The sequence below is a fragment of the Coptis chinensis genome, chromosome 5 (assembly GCF_015680905.1).
Source record: "Coptis chinensis isolate HL-2020 chromosome 5, ASM1568090v1, whole genome shotgun sequence".
Lineage (NCBI taxonomy): Eukaryota > Viridiplantae > Streptophyta > Magnoliopsida > Ranunculales > Ranunculaceae > Coptis > Coptis chinensis.
Window position 1 is genome coordinate 71,251,013 of NC_141460.1, and position 18,721 is coordinate 71,269,733.

The 18,721-nt window shown below is 36.9% G+C and overlaps 2 long non-coding RNA genes across 18 annotated transcripts in view; one reads left to right on the forward strand and one right to left on the reverse strand.

The window, feature by feature from the left end:
- LOC147498696 (uncharacterized) overlaps window positions 1–18,339 on the reverse strand; it is a 37,754-nt gene extending 19,415 nt beyond the window's left edge. For 3 of the 16 annotated variants that reach the window (XR_015195568.1, XR_015195571.1, XR_015195570.1), the window contains exons 1-8: window positions 18,088–18,326; window positions 16,885–16,973; window positions 15,346–15,908; window positions 15,125–15,246; window positions 13,981–14,084; window positions 13,567–13,648; window positions 12,254–12,339; window positions 11,719–11,813 (exon numbers count right to left, since the gene is read on the reverse strand). This is a non-coding gene — a long non-coding RNA (uncharacterized LOC147498696). Of the gene's footprint in view, window positions 1–11,718; window positions 11,814–12,253; window positions 12,340–12,650; window positions 12,850–13,048; window positions 13,176–13,566; window positions 13,655–13,980; window positions 14,085–14,655; window positions 14,890–14,911; window positions 14,974–15,124; window positions 15,247–15,345; window positions 15,909–16,884; window positions 16,974–18,087 lie in introns of all 16 variants that reach the window. The other 13 variants (XR_015195565.1, XR_015195567.1, XR_015195562.1 and 10 more) reach the window with 13 other exon arrangements.
- LOC147498698 (uncharacterized) lies at window positions 6,473–7,453 on the forward strand. 2 transcript variants are annotated; one of them, XR_015194343.1, is made up of 3 exons: window positions 6,473–6,959; window positions 7,035–7,079; window positions 7,244–7,453. It is a non-coding gene; the product is annotated as an uncharacterized LOC147498698 (long non-coding RNA). The 2 variants fall into 2 exon arrangements; XR_015194342.1 differs by having other exon boundaries at window positions 7,040–7,079.
- Window positions 18,340–18,721: the final 382 nt, after the last annotated feature.

Below are 18,721 nucleotides of genomic sequence, written 5' to 3' on the forward strand. Positions count from 1 at the left end.
TCTTGTTTTTCCATTGAGTAGAATTACTATATCAAACCTGATTTTTCTAGCATGTGTTTCATTTTTGGATATGTTGCATACTATATTAAACCTGATTTTTTTATCATTCATGAATTCTTTCTTTCATATTCATGCTATATTTGTTTCTATAGTTATGGTACTGGTCTAACTCGACCCTCGAGGGCAACAATCTATTTCACAACCTCATGCGGGTTAACGAGGTGAATGGTTCGAGTGTCGGTAAGATTATAATTAATGGTTTTGTGTAATTCGTTGGTTAGTTCAAATAAAATGTCGTGGAAGCTCATACTTTTTTTTATTTAACAGCTCCATTTAAGAAGAAAAGAGGCAAGGTGTGAATCGAAAGTCATAGACTACAAAGACGCATCGGGTCGTAAAACCGATGATAGAAATTCAACCAGGTAATACTAGACCTGTGGGGAAGTGGAGTGCTCAATTTGTCAGGGAGATTGGCCTAGTTGCGCGTCGACACGGTCCTCTTACTGGCCATGATTGGAGTAAAGTGGGAGAGGAAGTGAGAAAACCATTATGTGACCGTATTCTGGTAATGGAGTTTTATGTTTTAGCTATATGATATACCATAATTATTTTATGTAACTTTAAACTACATTTCTTGTTAGGAAAAATTGGATGTGGATATGCACCTTCCACATGTGAAGTCTGTTGTGGACCTTAATATTAGGGGCACGCGTTTAAGAGGATTTAGGTGTAATCTTCACAAGCATTATAGGAGTTTCAGAAATGATGGAGTCGCACGATCACACCCCTTATAGTGGCTTGGCACAAGAAAAATGGAATGCATGTTGTGATTGGTTTTAGAAGAGAAGATTTCAAGGTAATATACTTTATTGTGCTAATTATAGGAAACCGCTATGTATTGAATTATACTTAAGGGTTGTGTTGACTTCTTAAAGAAAAACTACATACTCGTTGTAATTTTATGTTTTAGCTTGGTGCTTTTTCTATTTGGATGATGTAGAGTACTTAATTTATTGGATTTTGAATGAGTTCAATTTAATGTTTTTGTTGGCATTGTTTTTGATATTGTATTCATTTTATTGCAGAAAATTAGCGAAGCAAAATTCAAATAATCGGCAAAAGCTCGAAACAAACCATTGTGGTGGTTCAAAGTCATTCCTAGGATACTTGGAGGAATCAGTAACTTTCTTTATTTACATACATTGGGTTGCTTTTTCAAGCAGTTTGATATTATTTGAAGTAAATTATAAAGGGATATGTTTTCAAATCTTTCAACAATTGACTCGGAGACTCAGGAACCTATTGGAAAGATCGAATTCTATCGTCGAACCCACTTTAGCAGTAGTAAGGGATGGACTAGTCTCATTGCTGAACAAAACTACGTAAGTAAATTTATTTGTACCTAGCTTTACCATGGTGTACTTATAGTTCGATATATTTATGGCCAATTTAAACTTATAGGACCGAATTCGTCAACTTAAAGCCGAGTCTGAAGTAGAAGGCGCTGAGCCAAAGACTGAGGATGAAATTTTTATTATAGTATTGGGTGTAAGGTCCGGATACTCCCATGGCCTTGGGCATGGGGTCCCCGCCAAAGTCATCTAGAAGGTGGCATCCCTTCATTTAGAGGAGGAAGTGCAAAGGAGGAGGGTGGAGGAAGCTGAAAAGCTTAACGAGGAGCTCACTTTGCTGAAATGATATCTCAAAGAAGTAAAATAGAGGAGATGGCGGTTCGTCAAGCTAGGTTTGAGGCTTGGATGTTGCAAGTCAATGCTTTGGTTCTTCATGGTAATGCGTATGAACTGTTTGTATTAAATTGATTGGTTGCATGCCCGATAGAGTAACTCCTTTTGAGATGTTTTGTGTTAGTTGTCACAACTTTGGTAAGTTATTACGTTTCAAGTGCCCGGGTTATATTGTTGGATTTCTTTGGTTACATGATTGCTTTGTTTCTATGAGTATTTCCGACCCAAATAATGTCCTTTATAGATTTATGGGGAAGAGGGAAGTTGGACATATCTTGAGTGTGATTTATACTTGTCTCAAGAACTGTATGTGTATCCTTTTTCCTCGAACTTTTTCTCAGATTACCTCATAATCTCTTCTATTCACGAAATAACTTGACACCACCTACTTACTAACAAGCCTTGGTTAGTGGGAGAGATAGGGACTACCAAAGTTGAAGAGAGGGTGAGGAGGATCTTGACGAGAAAATGAAAAATAAACAAGAAAAATGAGATAAGGGGGGATGTCTTGGTATTGTAAGTTCATTCTAGACAATGTCAGTCCATCAATCTAGCTCTTAGTACTTGGTAAGTTGTTTTAATAATGTACTTATCAGTAGGATAAGGGGCCAAATTACATGCTCATTTGTTTTAGTTGGATCTGCTTTTACTAGTTAAATTTATCTCACTCGTGCCAATCAAACTTAAGTAGCAACTCTATTGTCAATGCTATTAAGAGTGTGCTGTCATTGGTTCCCTGCATAAAAGAATACTTCTTCATACATGATACATGTGAGCAGTCCTCTGGCATAGGCAGTATCGAGAGATGGTGACTCTTTATGAAGTGCTTATAGGTCTAGCTGCTCTAAAGAGAGTAAAGCCTAGTTTCGCACGGTGATGATGGTTATGAGACTCTTTACTCCCTACAAAATATGCAGTCCGCTAAAAGTCAGAGAGGCATGGCTCGAGTAGAGTTCTCGAACTAATAACAAATATTAGCTAGTTTTCAGAATTCATAGGCCTACCCAACAGAAAGGCCCATAAGGTAGTTCATAATGCCTAATTTTGATGAAACTTTTAGCTGACTTGAGGTATGTAACTCCGGCTTCCAGGCTTTACTTTATGATTAGATTAGGATTCGATCCCACTGCCGCTACTCCCGCATCTCCTTTGGCAAAGACTTGATTATATGAATCATACTATTCGACTCTCGTAGTTAAAGGGTGGACAAAGGAGGAATGTACATATGTACGTTAGGGAATAGTAAGAGTGAGATACCTCTTCTTGTTCTAGTTTAGGTACATATGTACAATGTGTTTCTGTGTTCACGAAGTTTGAGGAATGGGAGGTTGAGCGGATTAGAGAAAATAGATTTCTTTGTAGCTAGTAAGGACAGGGCATATCGTCTATTGGTTGGAAGTGGGATAGAGCATGCAAGAGATTTTTATCTTGAGGATAAGAAGTTTGCTCTTGTAGGGTTCTATCCCTAAATATGGAATTAGAACCTATTACTTCTATATATCACTTCCTTCTTTGAGTATGTTATCTTCACTTGCTTAATTAATTTATTTCTCTAAGGGGAGGGTGTCCCTCTAGCCCTATAGTTGATGTGTTGTCGGTTAGCTACGGATCTTTGGCTCACTCACGGGTCAAGATACTCACTCTACTCATCGGTGAGTCATCACTCTACGCTAATTCCTATTTTCCCTATAGAGCAAAAGTAGAAGACATGATCTAGTATAGTATATGGTTTGTATGTCTAAGATTGTCTTTGTTTTAGTATTCTAATTAGTTCAGATAGGTCCACTTGTGTTGCTATGAATGAAGAAAATATTGCTATCTCAATATTTACGATTGTCAATCAAAAGAAGGAGATTTATTTAAACCTCTTCTTTTTTTAACAAGCTAGAGCCAATTAGATCGCCTTTAGAAGTAAGCCTCTTTCTCTTGCCGAGGGGACTTGCCCGTGTTAAGCATTTCAAGGAAGTCCTATACTATCTATCAGTATTCTTATAACAAGATAGATTTCATTATATCTTGTTGTTGGTCCCCCGTGAAGGTAAGAATAGATTATACGGGTATGAATGTATTAGATTGGGTACCTAGGGGCAGAGCTTAGTAGAGAAAGAGAGGCTTATTGTTAGAGTACTTACTTAACTATCCTCTTAGTCCTATTAAGGATGCTTATGCGTACCCTATAGACGGGCATAACTACCAGTGAAGAGAAGTTCCTCCCTGGAAAAGGGAGGAGCGTAACATCTAAGATGCATAACTATTGCAATTCACCACATTATCTTGAGTTGAATCCATAAGTAATAGTTGATGTTCATCTTGTACTAGTGATACCACCATTCGGGGCCTGGTTGACCATCTCCATTTCAGCAATTGTATCAACCGGTTCTAATGTATTATTAACATCACCATCGGCTTGATCTAGTGTTTTTTCATGTAAGTTATCTTCCTCATTCCGTTTCATTCATTGACGATATCTCGGTTATTCTCCTCTTGTATTTCAGCTTATTGTTGCATTTTCAGCTTGTTCATCATGTCTTTGTCTCCTTATCCTTATCGGATTAATCGCTTCGATTCTCGTTGTTCTTTGTCAACCGGTGCAACCACATCAATGTGTATTACACCATTTGCAACTGGGCTAGTGCTAGCTTCTAGTGTATCTAGTTGGTTCTCATTGTGTTGCTTTCTCTTCCATTTCCTTCTTTGATTTTTGTCATTTCGTTCGCGGTCTTCTCGATCCACAGACTTGTTCTTCTCAAGGCGAAGTTTCCTCGATTGTGGCTTTTGCTTTGGCCTTAGCCATCTCGCCTTCAAGTGCCTACATTCCACAACATCATGACCAATTCCTTTGCGGTGTGTACAATACTTTGGTGTCTTTCCTGTGTCTATGTTCTCGCGAATTTCACTTCAAGATTTTCCACTTCAACCCAAACTTTATCCGCAATCTTCTCTGATAAATCAATATCCACTAATACAGATGCATAGTATCCCATATCTCGGTTTGCAGTGTTGTTATCCAAGTATAATGGTCTACCAACAGATCTAGCTAGTGACAGAAGAGTTTTGACCTCCCAATACTCAAGACTTAAGCCTGGAAATCTAACCCATACAAGTGCATGAGATTGAGTTTGTTTGTCGATATTGAAGTTTGGAGACCACAAGCTTAATCTCAATGGTTGGCCATTAAGAATCCACGTACCTTGTCTCCACAACATTTTATAGTCTTCCTCGCAGTCCAATCGAATGAGTATGAAGCCTCTACCCAGTGGGGTGATTTTCCAGTCTCCTTTCAGGTTCCATGATTGTTTCGCAAGTGTTCTGACCAGTTCTATCTTTGTTTTCTGCAAGTCGAATTCGACCTGGCGACCACTTCATATAGTCCAAACCTTTGTCCACTTCCGATTTTAACAGTAGTGATCTTGGGGTAAGCACCTTGCATACGGACTAGGAAGAGATGATAAATCTACATCTCTACCAACTTTGGTGAGAGTTGAAGTTACCTCGACAAATGTTTTACCTTTATTGTTGTGTCCCGGCCGCTAAGATTGTAGCTTTCTTAGCTCTGTCATCATCTGCTTTTTCCGCCTACTTGTACATTTTGTACTCGATATTGGATAAAAGTTTGGTTCCTTCCACCACCAATGCCAAAAGGGATATTTGACCTTGTGGATAGCGGTAGTGATGCAGAGTTACAAATCACTACTGGGAGCATCAATAGATGTGTCATGAACATTATCAATTTCGGCTCAGAAGCATCTTCTTCCTCTTGCTGGACTAGTAAATTGTTATGGATTTTCATCATTCTTCTTTGTAATAGTTTCTCAAGAGATCCCTTTCCATAAAGCTTTTCAAACTCATTCTCTAATCTCGCAGTAGTATCATTCTCAGGTTCAACCCAAGAAGAGGTTCTAGGGTTTGAACTCCCAATTTCCCTCGTTTTTTCGATTTCCATGAGTTTTAAACTAACCGATCATGTAAAGATCCCAATCGTACTAGCGAGGAGAACAACACTTTGTACCCGAACTCACACCTAAGAAGATGTGAAATTGTGCACAAATGTGGGATTCTCTCTGCTAGGGAAAAGGTATTACTTCACAAAGATGGCAGGGATTCTCACTCCCACGTTGTTAGCTTTCACTAACAGTTGGTAGAAGGTAGAATCGAAGCTGTCTTTAATGGAGTAACGGGAAAAAAATGCTTTAAAAGGCAAAGAAATAGATGCGGTGAAATAGATCTGTAATTCCTAGAAAAAAACTTGCCATAAAAGGGAGGGAAATTTAAGTGATAGAATCGCCCTCTAAATCGCCCTTTTTATCGCCCATGACGTCACCTTGCAAGCTATGGCTAACAGACAGAAGAAAAGAAACAAGAAATCTCCCGCCAAGCTCCGTATTCAATCCCTATGGAATTCCATAATGCAATGCCTTGCCATCTGTTTCCATTGCAGTAGGTGTATTGGATATTTTTACTAGATTCTGTGGGACTTATTCTTTTTAGGTTATGAGGATGTTGGGTTAACTTTTTTTAAGTGTAATGCACTGTTTTGTTTAGAAGGGTTCTCGCCAATCTTCTTTGCCCTCTTCAGCAGTTATCATGTTAACGGCCACTGGGTGATTTCATGCGGAGGGCTTGCAAGACTCTTTGTGGATGTTTCTTTGTTCAGCGAGATGAAGGCTCAAGGCGAAGCTATTTGATTCACTCGCTTCCGGGGAGGTGGGGGGCCATGAGAACAAAGATTTGGGCTTTATCGCCAGTGGATAGAGTAGAGACGATGGGAGATGAGTGCCTTTTCCCTGGGCTTTCACTGCTTGAAGCATTGGACGATTTAATTGGTTCTTATTTATCCTATCTTGATATAAACATACAGGAGTGACATCCAACTACAAAGAACAACATCAACAAAGAAGAGGAGCTACAATCCTATCTATTCTTATCTGTTTTAATCCGAGAAACAGCAAACTAACAGCGGAAAGCAGATGGGAACGATCTGACTACAAAGTCATTCAAAACTTGATCGAAGAACCAGCGTTTATTGAAGAAGCAATAGAGTCGATTACAAAAAGTACTAGTTTGAAAGGCTCAAGTTGAGATCTGGTGCCCCCACACCAAGAGGTCTTTTGCTTTCGGTTTCAGCCTAATAAGAAAAGGGATTGATTGCAAGTCTAGAATGTCCTTTGAAAGTTTTATTATCTGAACTGAAAAACTGCCAAGAGATATTACAAAGTGGGTAGCTCCATTATGTGATCTTTGTTTTTTGTTTCTCTAGCGTATATATATATCTAAAAGTAGTACTTGCAGCGCAGCTGCTTTGGAAGGAAGCAACAACAAAGTACAACTGATAATGTATGTCTCACAAACATGTCCTATATCCAATGGGACCCCAGTTTGACCACATAAAAATATTTCCCATGCATTGATTACTTGCATTTTTGCTTCAATCTTCTTTTAATTTGGATAATTATACTTACTAATGTCTCTTTTCTTTTCCAATTTGTTGTTTTTATAAGATTGGCAGATTGGTTGGCGGTATATTGATAAAGAAAACTTGGGTGGATGTTGTTCGAATCGGCAGATTATGGGAATTTGGCCAAAATCTTATTTTTTGAAGAGCTAATATTATTTAGTTGATGGCTTTGAAGATTTTGTAATTCAGTATATTGGAAGAGACTAATTGTATGGATGCTCAAATAATGATTTTGGATGATCTTAATTAATAAAATATATTTTTCTATAATTTATTGTGAATGAATACATCTGATCGGTGTTTTTAGTTTAATCATAAATTGTATTCAGGGAGGTTTATATAAATTGAAATGATTCAAAATAATCGTAATACCTATTATATATATGAGTAAACCCATTTGCAATGCCGAGCTCGTTGTAAAAGAATTAGGGTGCCGCAAATGTGTTTAAACAATTACCAACACATACATTTGGTGGGGCTAAAACCACTAGCGGGGGTAGCTAAAAACACACTTTTGGCAACGCCTTTGGCATAACGACTAATGGTTTAAACCTTTTGCGACAAAGACCTAGGGGCAGACTAAAAACACACTTTTGGCAACGCCTTTGGCGCGACTAATGGTTCAAACCTTTTGTGACAAAGACAGTAGCTAATGCTTTGCTTCTTTTGTGACGCCAGAGGGTGCAACTAAAAGTAACCCTTTTTGCGCTAGCGGTGCAAACTAAAAGAACATTTTGCAACGCCAATCGCCGCAAATAGTTTAAATATTTTAAAAATCATTTTAGTTTGGCAAAATACTTTAGCAACGCTTAATAAAGTAATAGCAATGGGACAAAGGCGTTGCAATAACCTTCAAGCTTTTGCGACGGCCGCCAATTGTTGCGTCTTCATTTAGCTTTTGTGACCCAATTTTTTTGCGGCGCCTTTGTGCGCACATGGGCGTTGCCATTGATCATTGGCAGCGCTTTTTCGTACTTGTAGCGACACCAGATGGCGTTGCAATTGAGCCTTTCTGTTGTAGTGGAATTATGGCATAAGAGACTGTGTTATATGGGCGAAAAAGACATAGAAGTTCTTGCCAAGAAAAAAGCCTTGCCAAACATTAAAGGTACGTATTTAAATAGATGCACTCATTGTTTAGTAGGAAAACAACACAGGGTGTCTTTCTAAAGATTCCCGTCTCACAGAAAGAACAATGTCCTTGAGCTAGTTCACACTGATTTATGTGGTCCTATGAAAGTAAAGTCACACGGGGGAGCTTTGTTCTTCTTGACTTTCATTGATGATGCATCAAGAAAGATATAGGCATATAGTCTGAAGACCAAGGATGAAGTACTTGGCGTGTTCAAGACATTCCATAGTATGGTGGAAAGAGAGACAGGGAAACCTTTGAAGAGTATTGCCAGAGTCATGGGATTCATCATGAGCAGACTGTTCCCAAGACTCCGCAACACAATGGTATAGCCGAGAGGATAAACCGGACCATTGTAGAGAGGATGAGATGCATGCTGTCTTACTCTAAGTTACCGAGAAGTTACTGGGTAGAAGCAATGTGCACAACCATACATGTGATTAACCTATCGCCGTCAAAGCCTCTTAATAGTGATTATCCAGAGAGAGTATGTTCAGGTAGAGATGTTGATTATGGATACTTAAGGGTATTTGGGTGTAGGGCATTTGTTTATATTCCCAAGGATGAGAGATCCAAGCTTGACGACAAAGCCAAGCAATGCATTTTTCTGGGTTATGGAGATGAGAAGTTTGGCTACAAACTCTATGATCCGATTAACAAGAAGGTAATATAAAGTTGAGATGTTGTGTTCTTGGAAGATCAAACCATAGTAGACTTTGAGGAAGGTGAGAAGCTACAAGCTTTCACTAATGATCTTGTTGATTCATAACCATAAGTTCTTACTGTGGAACGTGCAGAAGGCATTGAGAATGCAGAGAACCATGAGTTTGAAGCTCTTGATGATGATCCTATTGCTCATGATGGGATATAACCTATTGATATAGAAGATGCAGATGAAGTGCATGAACCACCACCTGAGCAAGCAGAAGTGCATCCTCCTGAGGCACCAGCAGATGGGGCAAGGAGGTCTGACAGAGAGAGACAAGCTTCAACCAGGTATCCACCACATATGTATGTTTTACTATCTGATTGTGGAGAACCTATGTACTATCAAGATGCTCTTGAAGGTCTAGACAAAGAGAAGTGGTTGAAGGCCATGCATGATGAGATAGATTCTTTGCACATAAGAATCACACTTATGAGTTAGTTGAGAAACCGAAAAGAAGAAAAATTCTCAAGAATAAGTGGATCTACAAAGTCAAGCATGAGGATAATAATCCACACCCAAGGCACAAAGCTCACTTTGTAGTGAATGGATTCGGTCAAAGGAAATGTATTGATTTTGATGAAATTTTCTCTCCTGTAGTGAAGATAACTTCTATCCGGGTGGTATTAGGTATGACTGCAATTATGAACCTAGAGGTTAAGCCGCTAGATGTTAAGACAACTTTTCTTCATGGAGATTTTGAAGAACTAGAGGGGTTTGAGGTCAAAGGTAAGGAGTACCTAGTATGCAAGATGATAAAGAGCTTCTATGGGTTGAAGCAAGCACCGAGATAGTGGTACATAAAGTTTGATTCCTTTATGGCGAAGCAAGGATACAAGAAGTCTGCTTCCGATCATTGTGTGTTTGTTTAGAAATTTCCAGATGGGGATTTCATAGTGCTCTTGTTGTATGTGTATGATATATTGATAGTTGGCCCAAATATCAACAAGATATCTAAGCTGAAGAAAGACTTGAGTAAGTCCTTTGAGATAAAGGATTTGGGTCAAGCAAAGCAGATACTTGGGATGCAGATCACTCATGACAGAAAGAGTGGAAAGTTGTGGCTTTCTCAAGAAAGCTACATTGAGATGGTGTTGAAAAGATTCAACATAGATCAAGCGAAGCTAGTTAGTTGTCCGTTTGGTGGCCAGTTCCACATGACCAAAGAGATGTGTCCAAAGGGTGAGCATGAAAAGAGTCAAATGGAAAAGATTCCTTATGCATCCGCAGTGAGCAGCTTGATGTATGCAATGGTGTGTACAAGACCGGATATTGCTTTCGCCATTGGTGTTGTAAATCGATTTCTGTCAAATCTGGGTAAGGAGCATTGGGAAGGTGTTAAGTGGATATTGAGATATCTCAAAGGCACTTCCAAATCGTGTTTGTGTTTTGGTGGAAGTAAGCCCTTACTTGAAGGCTACACTGATGCAGACATGGCAGGTGATGTTGACTCGATGAAGTCCACCTCCGGTTATCTGGTTACTTTTGTAGGGGGAGCAGTTTCTTGGCAATCTAAGTCGCAAAAGTGTGTTGCCCTCTCCACTACAGAATCCAAGTATATTGCAACCACTGATTGTTGCAAAAAGATGCTATGGATGGAGAGATTCTTCGATGAACTAGGGCTAAAGCAGAAACATTTTGTTGTTCTATGTGACAGTTAGAGCGCCATCCATTTGAGCAAGAATCAGAGTTTTCATTCTAGATCCAAGCATATACATGTGTGTTATTATTGGATTAGAGAAGCACTCGAAGACAAGCACTTCTGTATCGAGAAGATCCATACTGACAAGAACGGGTCGGATATGATGACCAAAGTCTTACCGAAAGGTAAGTTTGATGTTTGTTGTGCTACCGCCGGAATGGTAGCACACTCCTCCGGTTGATTTGGAAATTACATGGAGGTATCCCTCCTCATTGTTCGGGAGGGGGAGATTGTTAGAGTTATCCCTCACATGAGGAGAGAAAGAAGTTCAATTTACATGAAGATGTCTGAGTGCGCGCGCGCTCAGATTGGTCTTACCCAAGGCGCGCCCGCGCCCATGCCGTGAACAACTTACAGTAAGTTGAGAGCATGCCCGCTCTCATGCCGTGAACAACTTACAGTAAGTTGAGAGCATGCCCACGCCCATGCCTATTTTTGGGCAGAATTCTATTTTTGTGAAACCGTGAGTTTGTAAAATAAGTTGGGTTTTTTGGCAAAACCTAACACACGAACCAAGGCAACACAAGAGAGAGAAAACCCAATCTTGAAAGCAATCAAGATTGACAGATAATCTTTACAGAGAGACAAGCCTATAAAGAGATAGGAGTGATCTAGTAAGGTGAGAGACTAAAAGGAGAGATTGTAATCTTCTTTCCCACTTTATAAAAGGATTAGCTCTTGTGAAAGTAGGCACCATTGGCCAAACCACGGTATATCTTTGTGTTGTGGTATACTTTTACTTCTTTATATTATTATATGTTGTTAATAGTTGTTTAGAGAGTTGGGCATGTTAGGTTGGTTATAGTGAATATTTAGAATTGTATGGAGATTGTTGTTGGTTTAAATACAAGTTATTTGTGTAGTGGGGATCGATTGATATCGTTATTCCCCAACAAGATCATTTTGGGTGTATATCCAACGCACTAACCTATGGAGCAAGAATAATCAGGAACTGCTATAAATGAGCAAGAATTTTACCATGGGATAAAGTCATCTATAACGGGTGTTCCACCAGTCCAACAATGTCGTCCTCGCATCATATGAAACGAAAGAACATGATAACAAAAATGTACCTGTATGCACAAAGCATTATAGTGGCGTACTAAAACTATAAGATATGATTACTTGTTTACAGAATGACAACTGAAATAATCTTCCAAAATAGCAAGCTTTTGCATAATAAGAACATACTATAAACTGAAACATGCAAAAGTTTAGTTTCATCAAATATTCTAAGATCCGTCTTGAGAATCATTCTTATAAGATGGTAAAAGTAAATAAATAATAAAAAGAAGAAGAAAGGCCACCAATAATTAGTCTATTAGATGGAATAGAAGAAATAGAGAAAGATGAAGAGGAATTGATACCTACTTTGTTGCTAATCAATAATCAGACCACGACCTTATGTTCGAAATCATATTAATTTTTTTTCCTGAGAATTTTATATTTATATTCTCTATTCTAATCTGGACCCGTATCCTAGATTTTCATAAAACGTCATATCATATCGTACCTGAACCCGTGTCGTCGTATCAGTATCGATACCTGTATCCGTGCATCATAGGTACCAATGTGTTCTTATTGACCTTCCTCGAGTTCCTAACAATAGAAAGACCATATGCATGTTAGTTCCACCATTTGCATCCACCAAAAGTTGCTATTGTTGTCACATTTTATTAAGAGAATTTTTTCGAAGCATGCACGTATATGCATATTACCAAGTAGCAGCAAACTGCAAAAGTATATTAGAATGTGGAAAAACTTGCAAATAATCACTTCAATTTCTGACATGATAAAACTTTGAATCTATAAGTAAATTGAACTTAGTGGCAAGAAGAAATGAAAGTAAAACTGACTTAGTTGAACTATTAAGTACATAGCATATAACCAAATTGAGAGGTGAGTAGTACTTGTATATAACAAATATTAGTTAATAATTGAGATGACTTCATAAATCGTCTCCTTTCTCCTAATAGTCCATTTCCAGAGTGTAGTATGATATAATCAGACAGCTTAGTGAACTACTTTCAGCAGCTTCTTATTTTTCTAAACAACGACCAAGTTAGAGAATGTCATTCCAAGCTAGATAACACTTGACTCTAGATTTACCTGCAAACCACATATAAATTAGATGGGAAAGGTAAGAAATAATATGTATTTATCTTAACAATATTATTTTAGATATGTAACACTCGGAATAAGGGAGTAATCTTGTTTTTTACTAGATATCAATTCATTCATTGTGCTTCATCAACGTATGGAATACTGCATACACATAATCCCGTTCCAAGTTTCCTAAATCGATTACCTATATCAGTTTTGCACACACCTAAGCCCATCCACAGAAGTGCACTTGGTTGATAGTATATGAAAGGCTTTATCTATAAGTTCTTTGTCCCTTTGGGACCCAACCTCCCTTGTTCGCCAATTTGTTGCTATCAATAGCCATAACAATCAAATTTTACTTTAGTTAATTTTGAGGGATTACCTAAATATTCATATCTTCAACTTGAACAAAAATTGAAGCTAGACAGATAGTATCTCATATACATGAACCAATCCCCGACAAACAATACCATTTTCTTCTTTAAATATGACTAAGTAGCATTCAGAAAGGCACTTCCATTGAAAGAGAAAGAAAAATCATAGGACATGTAAGAGCCTCATTATGGTTTGTTACACATTCACTAATGAATGCAATCGCCATTGATAAGAAAATGTCAAAAGAATAATCTTTACCCAATCAAAAGGAAAACTGGTTAGTTTACTCGGGGTTATCTCTTGTGGCAAAATATACACATTTAAAATCAAACAATAGAGACTTACCGACAAAACAAAGCAAAGCGAGAGAGAGAGCTTTATCCTTACGATAGAATTGTAAATGTCCATTTACTTCCACCATAAGCACCTGGTTCTAATTGCAACGACATGTGAATAACTTGGGAACTAATTCAACACACCTTTTCACTCATTACCCAATAACAAACCAAAGTGTTGAACAATGTGAAGTCATGCTCATTAACAAATTTTAAATCTTATGGTAATATTTTGAGTTATGCTGTCGGTAATTTGCTATATATATATATATATATATAAAGAAACTTTGCTCCATGTGAGACCTCACACACACTCATAAAATGGATCTACTGGTGTTTGTAGGTTGGTGATAATATTCTCAAGAGAAAAAAAAAAAAAAAACACTAATCAATCTATTATTGGATAAACAAATGATCTTGTTACCTTAAAGCTGCACACCATCTCTCTTCGTCCTTGCACGGATAACAATAACTTGTTATTTGTATTCTCATAGGTTCGGCTCTCCCAATAAAATGCGAAACAACAACCTGCAAAAGTATTATTGAAACCGAAATTTACTAAAAAAAGTGCAGACAAATTTGTTTACATTAGAATAAGATTACACACAGAATATTTGACTGTAAATCTGAAATTGCATCTAAAATAAAAATAATCGAGATCATCTAAATGATTTCATCACCCATAGTGAAAATCGGGTAAGTCTTTCCCATAGCTAAGGTCGTCATGGAAGGCCACATCATCAAATACTGCAGTTCCCTATTGAATGAATCTATCACCAATCAACATTTTCTCGTCACTACATGTGTATCTTAAGTTAACGGGAAATCATACCCTGCTCCAAATCCCATTCCAAAAATAAAGCACTAAGCTTAGTATATTATTAGCATAAGTGGTGACTTATAAAATCCAATATTAAAAATTAATAAATATTATTCCATAATAGTGATTAAACCGATGGCGAAGTAATACTATACCCAATAATGGTGATTTCATAAAATATAAAACTAAACTACAACACTCTATACAAAAAACCCAATTAAAAAGGTAAACCAAATACAAAAAATCACTCTACAAATTGGATTACTTAGTATTGTATACCATTTCCACTACTATTACTATTCAAAGACCTTTCTTTAGAATATCCAAGCAACAATACCAACGAAAACCGTCAATAATTTGCATGGAAAATTCAAACCCTTGACCAATACTCATCGATTTTTCCCGGTTGCTCCGCCCATACTTCTCAATACCAATTCACGTGCTTGAATCATTATGGTTCTCCAACTTCCAAATCTCAAAAAACCTTGACGAAAAACAAATCCAACAACCAAGCTAGGGAAAGAGAGAAGAAAACCTTTGTGAGACTAAAGTGGTTGGGGTTTATAGCTAATTAATAATTCATCAGCAAAACCATACCTGACAAAAAAAAAAAAAAAACCAAAACCCACACACTATAATTTCAAATTCACGCAAGGATATCGTATGTAAACAACAACTCCAATGAAAATTAAGCAACTCCAATGAAAACCACAGTCTATAGCTAAGATAAAATAGCATACAAACATACCTTTCACATAGAGCAACGAAGGCCACCTCAGAAGTAATATCGTATTTACTAAACCTCAACTGCCAAACAAATGTTCTGCCATGACAGTATTCTGGCATGTGAATTCACCAAACAGAGGAATCCTGGGGAAAAGAAAAGAAAAGAGAGTGAGAAATTCATAGATGGTCAACCTTCATTAGTGCTAGAATAAGTCCATTTACATAATAGCATACGAATTGTACCTAAAACAAATCTTAACCACCACGTGATTGGCATGAGTACTTCAAATATTTCCCGAAGATATTCCTTGTTCTACAAAACCAAATACCAATAAGGTGAGCGAAATTAGTGACAACCAAAGCGTATTTACATTAAGAAAGGGAACCTGTACAGCTACTCCACTATTCAGATGAAAGGTTCAATATTATACTTACCTTATGTTAGAAAGGTTTCCATAAGATATATAAAATAGACCGTCTAAGGAAAATAGCAATTCTGCTTATTCGTAGTAAATGGTTTTGGAATTCCGAAAACAGAAACCTAATATTATCGAACAAAAACACACAAGTTTTGATAAACAAAAACATAGCTATAACTATGTCAGGGAAAAACTCCTTATATTATTTCCATGTCTTGTTTCAGTGTACCAAATAGAGAAAACATTGGTTTATTCAGAAAAACTATTGGATGGGTAAAGAGAAATGTTTTGTTACTTAGCTTGGATGTTTTGTACATAATTGCAGTCTCTTCCCATTGACAATGGCTAGCCGTGCCTCCGCTTCCACAAAAGGACAATTTTCCTAATCTGAAAATAGAGAAAACAATGAGCAAAATTACAAGTCCACTACCAGAATGGATAAAGCAATGAGCAAAATACAAGTCCACCATCAAATTCATAATTGCATCTCTAAATTGGCATTTATGACGATGCAACATTTTTCATTTTGACAATAGGATGGGCTTACCATTTGCACTCATACTTCATTATGACTTCTCATTGAAGGTATGGCATCTACTTGAAAGTTTTCTCAAATTATCTCTCGTAAGCACCTTCACTGAGCTCTCTTCAGATTTAATTTTAGCCACGTAGAACCTCTCAACTAAATTGACAATAATACAAGTTTCTATACAGCTAAACAAATCTCGTTTCAATCAACTGGGTAGCGCGGTTAAAATGAGACAGTTGACAGCAGCTAAACACTAATGAAGTTCCAACACAATTAGAGACAAAAATTGGTAGGAAAGCCAAGTGTATAAGATGTCTTTTTTCAACTAAAATTAAGTGCAGCTTCTGATTAACAAAGGTGGTGGAGCGTTGACAGTTATCTATGGAAGAACCCCTTAGCTTCAGTGATTATGATATATGACACTATCTTGTTTAACCATGTGATTATTCCTATCTTGAGCAGCTGAGCTAGATCTTATGGAAAGCCTCCTATGTATGTGTGATCTTTCTTAACAAATATATTTACCTCATATTTTTCATTCGCTAACAAATAATATTAATAGTCCTCAAGTGACTATAAAGGGAACATTGACAGTTAAATCATAAAGAATAGTGTGTGTGAGTGTGCGTATGTGCACGCGCGAGTATGTACTTAGACATAGGAAAACCGAGGCTTCAATTCAACAGGTGAATGCAATAGGCATAGGCAGTAAATTCATTACCAATTGGAGCTTGCCTTGATGATAGAAGAATATATGGACAAAAATTAAGTCAACAACTCCATTTGACTGCATTTCATTGACATAATCGCAATTAGCATCAAGTTGTTGATTACCGTGCAATAATTCAATATCCAGAGTCCAGATAAGCTTCTCTTAAGAAGCTTTGACGGCATTGATTTTCTTTCAAATCCTTTTCTGCAAGCTGGAAAGAAAAAATTATAATTCTTTGAGACTAACAGATATAGACATAAACCTAGGGAGATACTTGACACAACACTCAGTATTATAACAATGTTTTATGAAGAAATGGCACATATACTTTCATTGTTAAATAGGCTCACTTGCCTCAGGTGAGGTTATCAATAAAAAACTTGCGTCAAGTGAAGTAGATTTAGATGGAAAGTTTTGACATCAACATAAAAAAAGGTATAAAGATTAACAATGATACCAGAGACGAAGTTTAAAATATGCAAGAATTATCCATGTATAGTTATAACCAATATTTATCAAACACATTTACCGCCTGTGCCAAAAAAAATTCCATATTGCAAATTGGAGCTGAAATTGAGATCAATCGTGTACAGAAACTTGTAATAGTTAGATGATTTGATAGTCCCAACTTCTAAGGAGACTAAGCTGTACTTTTTACAGAAAAGAAACATATTAGGTCCAATTCACATAAGTCTACATGACCCTTGAAAGGAAGTTAAATCGTAACACTTGCTCTCTCAAAAAGTATGAAGAGAGCTCAATCTCTCAAAGAAACTTCTCAATTCATTCTAACAAACAAATGAAGGAGAAATAAAAATAAATAAATAAATTAAATTACTGGTGATGCCATAGTTGTCAACCAGAAAGGCCTGAGAAGAGAAGGCAAACAGAGAGAAAATGCCAATTTGGAACTAATGTACAGAACATTGAAACTCAAGTTAGAAATTCATAATTAGCATTTCTTAAAAGAATGCATATGTATATATAATATAGTTCGCTGAAGAACCAATATGTATCGAGTACCCAACAAATTTAAAACACAAAAATATAAGAACATAATACGTTTGCAGTGACTACATCATTTCAAATTCCAATGATATCTACATAAATAGAGGAAAAGAGGCAAATTGAAGGTGTCATTTCGTGTCTATCGTAGAACAGATTGACCTCAAATTAGAAAATGAAGGTGTGTGACTTAATCAAACAGAAACTCTGATGACACATTTGAATATATACTTTTATCAAACACATAGGCTTAAAAATATTGTTTCTTCAATAAATTTTATACTTTGATAAAGGAGAAAGGCAGAACAAAATAGACATACCTGCAATGCGACGGTCTTGATGAAGCAGGCGATAAGAGAGAGAGAGTTTGGGTGGTAGATGGCGAGAGAAGAGTCAAAAGACCATTGATTTGTTGAAACAATTAAAGTCCGGGGGTTTAGGAAGACAAAGGGTTTTCTAATTAAAGTCGGTATTTATGGTGCGTACCATTCAAAAATGGTGCGTGGATTTGGGATTTTGATTTACCACTAACATACTCCCATTCAAAAGTGTTAAGAAATACTTCAATTTAAAGACACAATGGGTACCATAAATTTACAAAGAGCAAAAATGACTAAGTAGTCCTTCTAAATAGTATTTGGGTGTTTTAATTTAATTATTCATTTAGAAGTATTATGCGTAAGAAAAATATCCGGATGAATTTAAGAGTCCAAGCTAGTTAGTTATAATAGATACTACTAATAGAGATAAAGATATTTGAGAATCGGAAATAGATTATTTTCTCATTAGATATCTGTGCATATAAATACAACCTATAAAATTGAATTCCTTAATCCTAGGAATAAGATAAAACAACTAACACTGGTGTCAAACACATAGATGTAACATGTGCTATTAGGATAACAGTTGACAAGATTAGATAGACCCAAATCAGTGGGACTGATGTGAATTATG